The sequence below is a fragment of the Schistocerca cancellata genome, chromosome 6 (genome assembly GCF_023864275.1).
Source record: "Schistocerca cancellata isolate TAMUIC-IGC-003103 chromosome 6, iqSchCanc2.1, whole genome shotgun sequence".
Taxonomy (NCBI): domain Eukaryota; kingdom Metazoa; phylum Arthropoda; class Insecta; order Orthoptera; family Acrididae; genus Schistocerca; species Schistocerca cancellata.
The window spans coordinates 700,644,760-700,659,805 of record NC_064631.1 but is presented as its reverse complement, the minus strand read 5'-3'; positions in this window follow the sequence as shown (position 1 = coordinate 700,659,805).

Here is a 15,046-nt window from a genome sequence, read left to right as displayed (position 1 = left end):
TGTGCCTTTAGGTGAATTGCCGCCTGCAGGTGTGTCCTTTCGCCTCGCAATTCAGGCAATATAAAGGCACATTTGCATGCCGTGCGTGAGTTTCCTCGGAAACGCGAAATCTTAATTAAATAATTAATCTGTGACAAATAAATAAAGCCCATGGCACAGAACTGCAGCACTATGCCGCTGATAAAACAAAATACAATTACGACACTCTTATGTTTCATTAAGAAGAAGTAGGTCTTGTACAATAGCTGGTGCGGGAAGCACGTATATTTTATTAACTGGCACACCGCCATATATGATGTTATATAAGAACACTGCGAGTTACAATTTTACTAGGCACTCGACTCTGTAAAGATTCTATGTCTATGAAAGTAAGTTGAATTATTTAACTGTAGGCTTATTCTTTGAATATATCTGATTTAACTAACTGTGTAAACTTTTTTATGTATACTAGACAGTCACCTCTGTACGACGTATTGACATGGCTGGCAAATTATTCTAATATTGTGATTTTGAGTCCGCACCTACCAGAGCAGTCTTTGGAAACGATTTAAATACGAAGTCCAATTATTTGAGTTACATTTCACGGTCAACTACGAATAACATTGCATTTACGAAAAAGCCATTGTCAAGCGTCTGATACCAAATAATTAAACGTCCACGTTCTAGATAAGCAAATATTAATTACAACCAATTACTATCATACATATACAATAATTAATATTATATTTTAATTTTTCATTTATTTATTTTATAAGGTGATCCTGTAATAGAATCAAAACTTAAAATAACTTTGGATGGTTCAAGATAAAATAAAGCAGAAGTAGTAGATAACATTCTATCAGAATTTTTAAAATCATCGGGCGAAGCACCTGACTTCCACACACAGTTTGGTACACTGCAGGACCTGACAAATCCCACAGTTATGCTTCAATCAGCTTAACACCTCATACATCGCTGTTGCTAACAACAATGATATATCGTATAGAAGAATGGAAAAGAAAATTGAGGATGCGCCATACGACCATCAGTTTGGCCTTAGTTTAGGCACCATAGAGGAAGTTCTGTCGTTTCGGTTGATAAGACTAAAGAAAGATTAAGACTCGTTCATAGAATCTGTCGACCTGAAAAACATATTTGACAGCGGCAAATGGAGCAAGATATTCGACATTCTTAGGAAAATATCTGTAAGTTATGGGGAAAAAGGTGTAATGTACTATATGTACAGTTACAAAGATGGAACAATAAAAATGTAAGGCCAAGGATGAACGGCGGGTGTTAACACGGGTGTACGACACGGATGTAGACTTTCGCCCTACTCTTCAGTCTATGCATCGAAGAGGCAATGATAGAAATAAAAGTAAGTTTCAAGAGTAGGATTAAAATTCAAGGTGAAAGGATATCAGTCATAAGATCTGCTGATAACATAGCTGTTCTCAGTGAAAGTGAAGAAGAATTACTCGTTTTGTCAAATGGAATGAACAGTCTAATGAGTACAGAATATCGATTGAGAAAAGGCGAAAATAATAAGAAGTAGCAGAAGTCAGAACAGCGTGAAACTTATCATCAGGATTGATAATCACGAACGAGATGCATTTAAGGAATTGTGCCACCTAGGCAGCAAAGTAACCCTTGACGGACAGGGCAGAATGGACTAGCAGTGGGAAATACGGCATTCTTACCCAAGAGAAATCTATGAGTATCAGACTTAGGCCTTAATTTGAGATGGAAATTACGGATAATGTACGTTTGGAGCACAGCTTCATATGACAGTGGGATGCGGACTGTAGGTACATTGGAACAGAAGAGAACAGAAGCATCTGAGATGTGACGCTACTTGAGAATGTTGACAATTAAGTGGACGGATAAGATAAGGTATAAAGAGATTCTCCAGGGAATGGGCGAGAAAACGAATGTATATAAAAAACACTGACAATAACGACATGATGATAAGACATCTGTTAAGACATCAGTGAGTAACTTGCATGTTATTAGGGGGAGCTTTAGAGGGCGGAAACTGTAGAGGAAGACAGAGATTGGAATACATCCAGCAAATAATTGAGGACGTAGTTTGCAAGTGTTATTCTGAGATGAAGAGATTGCACAGGAGAGGAATTTGAGCCGGGCCGCATCAAACCAGTCAGATGAATGATGACTCAAAAAAAGTTACAGAAGTCGCTTTTAAATTAAACACATTTTAAATTATCTCATATAAAACTTCCTGGCAGATGAAAACTTTGTGCCAGACCGAGACTCGAAGTCGAGACCTTTGCCTTTCGCGGGCAAGTGCTCTACCAAATTTGGTAGCTCCGTCTGCTGCAAAATGTGGGTTTCACGGGGAGCGTACAAGGGATAAGTCCCTGCAGACGCACTATCCTCTGTGTTGGCGGTGGCTCAGATGGACGCCGGCATGGTAGCTCAGCGTGTTCGGTCAGAGAGTTAGCTGCCCTCTGTAATAAAAAAACTGAGTTAATCGAGCAACAACGAACTTAAACGGGTGTCTTACGACGTCCGCCCCGAGCAGATGCAACGAACGGAACCGAACAAAATGAGATTTTAAAAAAGATGAATAGAGCGTCTGCCATGTAAGCAGGAGATCCCGGGTTCGAGTCCCGGTCGGGGCACACATTTTCAACAAGTCCTCAATGAAGTTCATCAACGCCTGTTTGCCGCTAGGGTGTCCATTGAATTATCATTTAATTTTACTGGTTTGTTAAATTGTGTCCCTTTGCTACATTAGAGACACAGCTGCAGAATCTGAGAGAACACGGGACAAACCTCATAAGCCCTGTGGTGCGGACTTCAGATCGACCGTAACAGAGGCGACCGCCGCAGGAGTGGTTGTTATAGCAACTGTTCCAAAAGCTATTGCGCCGCTGATGGGCTGGCCTGATGGACTGGCGGCCTCTGTCCACACAGCTTGGGCCCATCGCGCGCGCAGAGTGTCCACAGCAGGAACAGCCTGGAGCGTGGATGATGGCGGGTGGGTGGGTGGGGTGCAGGGGAGGGGGGGGGGAGTGAGAGGAGGAGGGGCACAGTCTTGCCTCCACCGGCCTCTGTCCGCGCGGAGCAGTGGCCAGACGAGAGTATCGGAATCCGATACGGCGTACGGCGGCCCTCGAACACATGGTAAACACGCCTAATACTGTCCTGCAGGCAGCGGATTAGCGAACCAATGTCCGCATGCCTGCCTGCAGCCTTTCCGCACTTTGAACACGTGACCGTCGTAAAATTTGGCACCCGTTTGACAGCACCATTAAAGAAAAAAAAAAAAGGAAAAAAAGATGCTCCTGGGAGACATGCGTAAATAGCGTCTTTTGACCTCTAGTATTGATTACGGCCCAGCTCGGTGAGGAAGAGAGTACTTTTGATTCTTCAGGTACCCAGCAACAGCTGAAGTTCAGTGTTGATTATTTTACCTAATACTGTACGCCTGCTTAGCTGGGTGGCAACGAGCTCGCAAGCGGGCCCGGGTTCGATTCCCGAACGGGTTGGAGATTTTCTCCGCTCATCACTGGCACGCAAGTCGCCCAATGTGATGTAGACTGAAATAAGGCTTGCACTTGGCGCAGAACTTCACCGGATGGAGCCTCCTGGATGAACGATGCTATACGCTCATTTCCATGTTTATTTCCGTAGCACTGAGGAGAACGAGATTAGTGCTAAACGTCCCGTCGACAACAAGGTCATTAGAGACGGAGCACAAGCTCAGTGTAGGGAAGGATGGGGAAGGAAATCGGCCGTGCATTTTCGAAGGAACCATCGCTGCATTTGCATTAAGCGATTTAGGGAAACTGCGGAAACCCTAAATCGGGATGGCCGCAGGCTGGTATTAACCGTCGTCGTCCCGAATGCGAGTTCAGTGTCCTACGCACTGCTCCACGTCGCTCGGTATCCCATAGTACTCTCTTGTGGAGATAGAGACTACAAAGTTTCATGTACTGTTCCAAATAGCTCCAGACATTTTCTGAAGGCCTTAAATATTGTAATTTAGGTGTCCAGACCAAACAGAAATGGGTACTCATATAGTCGAATTGAGAGGGCTTTGTAATTAACATCAAGAACGCCTACGCAAGAATCTGAGACTGAGGAAGAGAAACCAAGCCTTGCTTATCTATTTTATCCTGATCCAGTTTCCTCCAAGATCCATAGAATCAAACTGAAACACAGCATAAGATGTATTTCGCTCCTGTCAACATCATCATCATCATCATCATCATCATTTAAGACTGATTATGCCTTTCAGCGTTCAGTCTGGAGCATAGCCCCCCTTATACAGTTCCTCCATGATCCCCTATTCAGTGCTAACATTGGTGCCTCTTCTGATGTTAAACCTATTACTTCAAAATCATTCTTAACCGAATCCAGGTACCTTCTCCTCGGTCTGCCCCGACTCCTCCTACCCACTACTGCTGAATCCATGAGTCTCTTGGGTATCCTTGCTTCTCCCATGCGTGTAACATGACCCCACCATCTAAGCCTGTTCGCCCTGACTGCTACATCTATAGAGTTCATTCCCAGTTTTTCTTTGATTTCCTCATTGTGGTCACCCTCCTGCCATTGTTCCCATCTACTAGTACCTGCAATCATCCTAGCTACTTTCATATCCGTAACCTCAACCTTGTTGATAAGGTAACCTGAATCCACCCAGCTTTTGCTCCCATACAACAAAGTTGGCCGAAAGATTGAATGGTGCACAGATAACTTAGTCTTGGTACTGACTTCCTTCTTGCAAAAGAGAGTAGATCGTAGCTGAGCGCTCACTGCATTAGCTTTGCTACACCTCGCTTCCAGTTCTTTCGCTATGCTGCCATCCTGTGAGAATATGCATCCTAAGTACTTGAAATCGTCCACCTGTTCTAGCTTTGTTCCTCCTATTTGGCACTCAATCCGTTTAAATCTCTTACCCACTGACATTACTTTCGTTTTGGAGATGCTAATCTTCATATCATAGTCCTTACATTTCTGATCTAGCTCTGAAATATTACTTTGCAAACTTTCAATCGAATCTGCCATCACAACTAAGTCATCCGCATATGCAAGACTGCTTATTTTGTGTTCACATATCTTAATCTCACCCAGCCAGTCTATTGTTTTCAACATGTGATCCATAAATAATATGAACAACAGTGGAGACAGGTTGCAGCCTTGTCTTACCCCTGAAACTACTCTGAACCATGAACTCAATTTACCGTCAACTCTAACTGCTGCCTGACTATCCATGTAAAGACCTTTAATTGCTTGCTGGCAACAATCAGAGCTCCTGTCAACAAGGAAAAAATATCCTTTGTAAAGTTAAAGTCGGTCTACGTCTGTGAAAGCCGGGTGTGCACCGCGTTACATGAGAATGCGGTATGTTTTACGTGTGGCAGACCATTATAAAAGTCGAACTGAGACCCTCCCGAGAAAAAAAATCCATGCAAATTACAAAGCGCGTTCAAAATGTTTTGCACAGTCGCCTCTAATTTTTATTTATTTATTTATTTATTTATTTTTTTTGCGGGTGGAGAATGACTTTTTTGTGAACATACTTCGAACATTTAGCTATACATTGAGCCTACTCTGTGTAGCCTCCATCAGCTGTGACGCATCCGGCCCAACGTTCTTCCCATGATGTAAATGCACTTTGGTAAAATTTTGGGGACTGACTTTTACACCATCACATGACACACGAAATAGGGTCTTTCTCACTATCAAATGTTTTACCGCGCAGGTGGGCCTTCAGGCGACCAAAGAGGCAAAAATCAGACGGAGCCAAGTCCGGACTGTAGGGAGAATGAGGAAAAATTTTCCTACCCATTTTCCTGATATTTTCCTGCGTCATGAGTGCTGTATGGCGTTTGTCATTGTCATGGTTTAGTCTGATGAGCCGACCTGAAGCTGTGGTCTTTGGGTCCGGATAGCACATCGCAGCTTGTCCAGTGACAAACAGTAACGGCCCCAGTTAATTTTGGAGATAGGTTCGAAAAAGCCGATGAAAATGACACCACACTGATCCCAGAAGAAGGAGGCCATCATCTTTCGGCCTGCTGTTGGTGAAAGTCTTGATTTCTTATTCCGAGGGGAACGTGGATGACGCCACTCCACGGATTGGGTTTCGCTCTCGGGTTCGGAAAAAAAAACAACCATGTTTCATACTGGGTAATGACGCCGTCAAAACACTGTTTCCTCTCGCCAGTAAAGGTCTTCAAGAGACCCTCGCACACATTCTTCCTCATCGATTTCATTTCTCTTGTCAATAATATAGGCACCCAACGTCTACCGAATTTTCTGTACCCTAGTGACTGTACCCAGTGACAAACGAGTCATTTCAGAAAGCTGTCCTGTCGTCACACATCTGTTATTTTGGATGATTTGATCAATGGTCTCCTTATTCACATCACTCACTGCCGTCGATGGTCTGCTACATCTAGAATTGTCCAATAGAGAGAAGTCACCTTTTTTAAACCTCTGCAACCACCGCTGGATACTGTTGAGATCCACTGTGCCCTACCCATAAACAGGGAGCAACGTCCTGTGAATCGATGTGGCAGAGTCATTGCCGATCTTGAAGAGGAACTCCATCACCGACCGATGTCGCAACCTGACATCTACTTCACATTCAATTACGGTTCACCTGTAAATAAAGGAAAACACTTTTTACACCAACTTATAGCAAAATTTTTCAAGTTTGTTCACAAAGAATTTCAACCTCCTCCTGAAAAAAAAAGACGACAATGCAAAACTTTTTGCACGCCCTTTTCAGTTGTTATCGTGCACTGCCCCAGATACAATCGTGAATTAAAATATGATGACATTAGTATCGTGGTACTTACGTCAAGTTTCAGCAATAGTGTATCTAAGGAGTCTATCGAATTTAGATTTCGGAAAAAGTAATAAACAGGAGGGGAGGTTTTAGTATGAGTAAGGCTAGGGAAGTAGCACTTCATTTATTAATATCTTGCCAGCCATTACATCGACCAGAGCTGAGAAACTCTGGGAAAGTATACAGCTGCACAGAATATCCAAGCTTTTCATGAAAAATCAATGAACGTAAAAGTGTGCGGAGGCCATCGGAAATCAAGAAAGCATCAACGACCAAGAGGCACGAGATCAATAATACTTTTACGGTCTAGTTCGAGCCCTGGCAGAGTGTACACATAATAGCAGACCTCGCGGCAGCTGAAGAAGACTACTGATTCGATTGACTAAATATTGCGCAAAAATATTCGAAAATACACCATAAACAAATCACGCCGAGAGAACGTGAGACATCATATCACTTCGCAGGCAGCACACAAATTGGACAAGTCCCACCAGAGGAAAGGTCGATTTCTCTGTACACTGACCGTCGTGACGACACGTTGAGATGAACAATTTGTACCTACGTTCAACAAAATCAAGCATCGTATTAACGTACTAGCGGACCATAGGATTATGATCTGTGCAAGCCAGGCAACAGGACGATACAGATTTCGTGACACCCGACGAATGCTGCATGTTACTTCAGAACAGCTTCTTCATCTATACCTTTATGTATAAGGTACACTTTCTGCACGTTCTTGATAACGAATTGACAATACGATACGATCAAAATTAGAATCAATACAGTTTTAAAAGTTTTCACACCAAAAAGACGATTTCGATTGCTTGCGCGAAAAGCTAAGACACAATGCCGAGAGCCATACAGTAACTGATATCATTCACAAATATGTGGACTAGGTGAGGTACAGAGAAGATTTTCGTAACGGGCTAAATTCCGCGCTTGTTTCCAAAATGTTACCGTTATCATAGTTCATCAGCTCTATACAGCATATTTGGGCTTCGCGGCCACCAGAAGCAATGACGTGGCTCGCCCCAATACCTGTGGAGCCTCATCAAGGCGCAAATGCTAAAATTCAACATATTCAAGAAAGATCTAGAAACACAGAGAAATCTTACGGAGAGCAAGGAAACTGTAGATTTGCCAGGCGATAAGTGCAACGTTACAGCCCTAATTTCACGTGTCGAATGCAGTAAGAAGATTTTTAATATTTTCAAATGAAGCTGCCTACGTTCACATAGATTCGATCCTAACATTAAAATCGAGAGGAAGGTGACGACTCTTATCAATGAGTCATGTTTCCCTGTTAACATCACTATCGATCCTAGAACGCCAGCAGCTGTGCCTGCACAACTATATGGCCTTACCCAGCATTCAAAGAATGCCTCCCTCAAAGGCCCATGATTACTAATAGTGGTTCACCTCTAAGGGCAGTAAAACAAAAACGAGAGAGATGGAAAAAAGCTGTCTATTATTTCAAAAGTAATGGTCCTATTCAGAATGAGATTTTCACTCTGCAGCGGAGTGTGCGCTGATATGAAACTTCCTGGCAGATTAAAACTGTGCGTCCGACCGAGAATCGAACTCGGGACCTTTGCCTTTCGCGGGCAGCTCAGATGGTAGAGCACTTGCCCGCGAAAGGCAAAGGTCCCGAGTTCGAGTCTCGGTCGGGCACACAGTTTTAACCTGCCAGGAAGTTTAATGGCCCTATTGTTAATACATTTATTCCACTGTGAGACGAGTGCGTTCGTGGTTGTCTTCGGAATGTGACTGTACCCAGGAGTGCAGCGCTTCGTCCGAAACCGGGCAAGAACGCGGACTGGTTAGTACACTGGACTCGCATTCGGACGGTCGACTGTTTAAGCCCGCGTCCGGCCATCCAGAATTAGGTTTCCGGTGACTTTCTTAAATCGCTTAAGGCAAATGCCACAATGTCTCCCTTGAAAGAGCACGGCCGATTTCCTTCTTTGTCCTCTCTACTTCGAGCTTCTCCTCCGTCTCTAGTGACCTCGTTGTCGAGAGGACGTTAAACGCTAATCTCCTCCTCCTCTTCTTCCTCCTCCTGCTCTTCGCCCAAAGCAAATCGGGCCCAACCACATGTTGTATCGAGTGCGCTGCTGAAACGAATTCTGAGCGAGTATGCGAGAATGTGCGAACACGAGATTTACAACGTCACTCACTTCGTACAACACGTTAGTCACATGAGGTTCCGGGATACGGATATCATGCCCCGCTTCAATTTTGTCTCCCTCTTTAAGTCAGTCTCACCCTTCTAATCCTCAGAGTTCATCGCAAAGAATTTCATTGGTCCTTTTACTGAAGTCTTAAGATACTTTCTGTCTCAACTTATTTCATATTCAACAGGAAGTATCACGAACAAACACAAAACGTGGCGGTTGGTAATCAGTTATCGTCTGTCGTGGCGAACCTGTACTAGGAACACTTTGAAGCAAGGACCTTACAAACCACCAATTTGAAAGCAACATGTGTCACGAGATGAATATGTCGTCTATTATGTGTCAACGTTTCTATGGATACGTGGATGACATGTTTGTCATGCTACCACATGGAACAAAAATAAGAAGAAGAAAAGGGCTTAAAGAGTTCCTGTAACTTTTAAAATGTACACATTGTAATATAAAAATTCAGATGGATATTGGAAAATGGGACCTCCTACCCTTCCTTCAAGTACTATTTAAGAGAAGCCCAGACGGATCCGTAGGTCACGGTATATACAGAAAACCCAAGCACTGACCTTTATCTCCACGTCTCTAACAAACACCATCCATCAGTTTGGTGGTAGATGCTCTAGTCGATAAGGTTCGAACAGTTTCAGACAAGGAGAACCAAGCTGAAGATTTACAGCAGCTGCGGATGCTGTTTAGAAGAATTTGGTAATCAGACTGTCAAACTGAACACTGTTGCACTTAAAAACAAGAACACTTAAGAAAGGGGTTACGACTGACGCGAAGAATCAGTCGTCAAGAGTCACTAAGCTACCTTATGCTGTCTCAATACCTGCAAGGATTAGAATATTTCTATGCAAGCATCCAGTGAATTTCATTACCGTCAAGAAAAATAAAAAGTCTTCTTTGTAATGTTAAAGAAATCTAAGTCTCCGAGAGCCCAAGGTACGTTACGTACATGTGAATATAACATGTCTTACATGCTGCAGACTATTACAACAGTCGAAGAGAGGTTTAAGAAACATCAGACATCCACAGTTGTCTCAGAGCACTGCCTCGAATACGTGAAAACGCCAAGTATCTAGGACAGCTTAATTTAGAAGCCGGTCAAAAAGTAGGCAAATACCAATAGAATATGAATTTCACGTAATATCAGCGCAGGCACTGAAAAACAAAAGAGCACAAAGAGCTTACCGGGCGTCGGTAGTGTAGCTCGTAATCAGCGAGTAATAAAGGCGAGAGACCAAAAGTCTGGCTGGGGCCCTGGCAGCGAGTACACGTAACAGGAAAACTCGAGAAGGCATCTGGCTCGGTAGTAGGAAAATAGTGGAAAATTTTATGCGTTAACTCGACTGTACAGTCGATAGTACACCATTAATCAATCACTCCGGGATAAACTGAGATTTCATGATAGCTCCTTTCTTCTTCTTCTTCTTCTTCTTCTTCTTCTTCTTCTCTTCAGGTATTAGTCGAAATTACCTTTTACGGTATCCACCGTTGCCGGGGTATCCCTCTGTTTCTTATTCCTTAGCGTTTATATTTTCTAGCCCTTAAGGCTAGGGGTAGCGTCTTTGATTCATAATCAAAACGTCTTCGGTCCCAGGTTAGATCCCCGCCACTGCCTAAATTTTGATAAATAATCAGCATTGGCGACCGAAGACTTCCGGCATAAGAAGTCAGCCTCATTCTGCCAACGGACTTCTTAAAGAGGGCGGAGGAGCGGATAGAGGTTCAGGGCACTCTCTTGTCCTAGGGGTGGGAAATTGCCCCTAAAGGCGGAAGAATCAGCAATGATCTACGACATGAGGATGCAGAAGGCAATGGAAACCACTGCATTAAAGACACGTAACGTGTATCCACAGGACATGTGGCCTGTATTTGAAGAAGTGTCATGATGATCTCTCCAATGGCAAAAGATTCCGGAATAGTCCACTATTCGGATCTCGGGGAGGAGACTGCCAAGGGGGAGGTTACCATGACAAAAAGATTGAATAATCAACGAAAGGATAACGATCTACGAGACGGGGCGTGGAATGTCAGAAGCTTGAACGTGCTAGAGAAACTAGAAAATCTGAAAAAGGAAATGCAAAGGCTCAATCTAGATATAGTACGGGTCAGTGAAGTGAAGTGGAAGGAAGACAAGGATTTCTGGTCAGATGAGTATCGGGTAATATCAACAGCAGCAGAAAATGGTATGACAGGTGTAGGATTCGTTATGAATAGGAAGATAGGGCAGTGGGTGTGTTACTGTGAACAGTTCAGTGACCGGGTTGTTCTAATCAGAATCGACAGCAGACCAACACCGACAACGATAGTTCAGGTATACATGCCGACGTCGCAAGCTGAAGATGAACAGATTAAGGAAGTGTATGAGGATATTGAAAGGGTAATGCAGTATGTAAAGGGGGACGAAAATCTAATAGTCATGGGCGACTGGAATGCAGTTGTAGGGGAAGGAGTAGAAGAAAAGGTTACAGGAGACTATGAGCTTGGGACTAGGAATGAAAGAGGAGAAAGACTAATTGAGTTCTGTAACAAGTTTCAGCTAGTAATAGCGAATACCCTGTTCAAGAATCACAAGAGGAGGAGGTATACTTGGAAAAGGCCGGCAGATACGGGAAGATTTCAATTAGATTACATCATGGTCAGACAGAGATTCCGAAATCAGATACTGGATTGTAAGGCGTACCCAGGAGCAGATATAGACTCAGATCACAATATAGTAGGCTGAAATTCAAGACATTAGTCAGGAAGAATCAATACGAAAAAAAGTGGGATACGGAAGTACTAAGGAATGTGAGATACGTCTGAAGTTCTTTAAAGCTATAGATACAGCAATAAAGAATAGCGCAGTAGTCAGTACAGTTGAAGAGGAATGGACATCTCTAAAAAGGGCCATCACAGAAGTTGGGAAGGAAAACATAGGCACAAAGAAGGTAGCTGCGAAGAAACCATGGGTAAAGAAGAAATACTTCAGTAGATTGACGAAAGGAGGAAGTACAAACATGTTCCGGGAAAATCAGGAATACAGAAATACAAGTCGCTGAGGAATGAAGTAAATAGGAAGTGCAGGGAAGCTAAGACGAAATGGCTGCAGGAAAAATGTGAAGACATCGAAAAAGAAATGATTGCCGGAAGGACAGACTCAGCATACAGGAAAGTCAAAACAACCTTTGGTGACATTAAAAGCTACGGTGGCAACATTAAGAGTGCAACGGGAATTCCACTGTTAAATGCAGAGGAGAGAGCAGATAGGTGGAAAGAATACATTGAAAGCCTCTATGAGGGTGAAGATTTGTCTGATGTGATAGAAGAAGAAACAGGCGTCGATTTAGAAATGATAGGGGATCCAGTATTAGAGTCGGAATTTAAAAGAGCTTTGGAAGACTGACGGTCAAATAAGGCAGAAGGGATAGATAACATTCCATCAGAATTTCTAAAATCATTGGGGGAAGTGGCAACAAAACGACTATTCACGTTGGTGTGTAGAATATATGAGTCTGGCGATATACCATCTGACTTTCGGAAAAGCATCATCGACATAATTCCGAAGACGGCAGGAGCTGACAAGTGCGAGAATTATTGCACAATCAGCTTGACAGCTCATGCATCGAAGCTGCTTACAAGAATAATATACAGAATAATGGAAAAGTAAATTGAGAATGCGCTAGGTGACGATCAGTTTGGCTTTAGGAAAAATAAAGGGACGAGAGAGGCAATGCTGACGTTACGGCTAATAATGGAAGCAAGGCTAAAGAAAAATCAAGACACTTTCATAGGATTTGTCGACCTGGAAAAAGCGTTCGACAATATAAAATGGTGCAAGCTGTTCGAGATTCTGAAAAAAGTAGGGGTAAGCTATAGGGAGAGACGGGTCATATACAATATGTACAACAACCAAGAGGGAATAATAAGAGTGGACGATCAAGAACGAAGTGCTCTTCAATCTGTACATCGAGGAAGCAATGACTGAAATAAAAGAAAGTTTCAGGAGTGGAATTAAAATACAAGGTGAAAGGATATCAATGATACGATTCGCTGATGACATTGCAATCCTGAGTGAAAGTGAAGAAGAATTAAATGATCTGCTGAACGGAATGAACAGTCTAATGAGTACACAGTATGGTTTGAGAATAAATCGGAGAAAGACTAAGGTAATGAGAAATAGTAGAAATGAGAACAGCGAGAAACTTAACATCAGGATTGATGGTCACGAAGTGAATGAAGTTAAGGAATTCTGCTACCTAGGCAGTAAAATAACCAATGACGGACGGAGCAAGGAGGACATCAAAAGCAGACTCGCTATGGCAAAAAACGCATTTTTGGCCAAGAGAAGTCTACTAATAACAAATACCGGCCTTAATTTGAGGAAGAAATTTCTGAGGATGTACGTCTGGAGTACAGCATTGTATGGTAGTGAAACATGGACTGTGGGAAAACCGGAACAGAAGAGAATCGAAGCATTTGAGATGTGGTGCTATAGACGAATGTTGAAAATTAGGTGGACTGATAAGGTAAGGAATGAGGAGGTTCTACGCAGAATCGGAGAGGAAAGGAATATGTGGAAAACACTGATAAGGAGATGGGACAGGATGATAGGACATCTGCAAAGACATGAGGGAATGACTTCCATGGTACTAGAGAGAGCTGTAGAGGGCAAAAACTGTAGAGGAAGACAGAGATTGGAATACGTCAAGCAAATAATTGAGGACGTAGGTTGCAAGAGCTACTCTGAGATGGAGAGGTTAGCAAAGGAAAGGAATTCGTGGCGGGCCGCATCAAACCAGTGAGTGGACTGATGACCAAAAAAAAACCCTTAAGGGGAGTCTGTCACTCGCCATTGTTTCTAGTTGTTCGTTCCATTGTCTCCTATACGCTACAGTTTCATAATTTACACTGAAATTTTTAGTTCTTCTCTAACATCTTCAGTCCTCAGCCTGTCTTCTATTGCGCATATCTTAACTAGTCTCTGGAATTTCATTCATGTTCTTGAATACGACTCACTTACTTTTTGTTAACCACCCGGGTCTCTCTTTCATAGAGCAGTGTGTTGATTATAACCGTTTTGTAGAATTTAATTTGAGCATCTTTCCTAATTTTTTTATTAATGTTTCTGTTCATTGTTCCATGTATGCGGCTAAATTTACTAAGTTAATTTATGTATGTTTGCTGCAGCCGTATGTCACTTCACATCATAGTTAACTGAAGTGGTTTACTTACTCTAAAGTCCTTAGATCTACCACTATTTCCGTTCTTATGTGTTCTTTTCCCATGAAGGCCTCTTTCATAGTTTTTCCTGTTGATATCCCCATGTTGAATGTCGTACTTATTTGTTTCAGTAAGGAATCCTTTCTGGAGGGCCTCTTCTTTATCTAATACGATCACAGCATCGTGAGCGTACAGTGAGTTTTTTAAAAGAGTGCTAGTGTTTCGGTACATACCTTTATGAAGTTCTCTTTTCCATATATGCATTATTTCGTGTGTGTAAACGTTAAACAAAGTTGGCGAGATACAGCAGCCTTGTCGCACTCCGTTGTCAGTTGGTATCTCATCGTCACACAAGCTCAGCACCTGACTTTATGGTATAGGGTGCCGCTGAGTACACACCTCTGTTTCGCATAGCTGGTAAGAGGTGTGTTCAGTATGTAAAGCGACACATCAATTTTTGCTGAGAGCAGGTTGGTTATATTCAGGATTCCAATCCGCCGCATTATTCACCACTCTTTTAGTTGTAAAACTCTGTTTTTCTTCTTAATCTCTGTTCACTGCGACAGCATGATGCCACTTTACTAGGAAGGTGTGTATGCATGCATCGTATCACTCTAGTGGTCGCCGTTGGATTCGACGTCTTGCTGCATCAACAACATCCCCATCATCCCCGTACGGCTTTTTGCGGGGTGCATCCGCCATTGGGCCACACAGCTGGAAGTCGGAAGGTGCGAGAACAGGGATGTCGGGTGAGTGAAGGACAGCCCAACGAAGATTTGTGAGTTCCTCTTTGGTGAGAAAACTTGTGTGACGCATTGTCTTGTCATGGAGAAGGAGAAGCTCGTTGGCATTT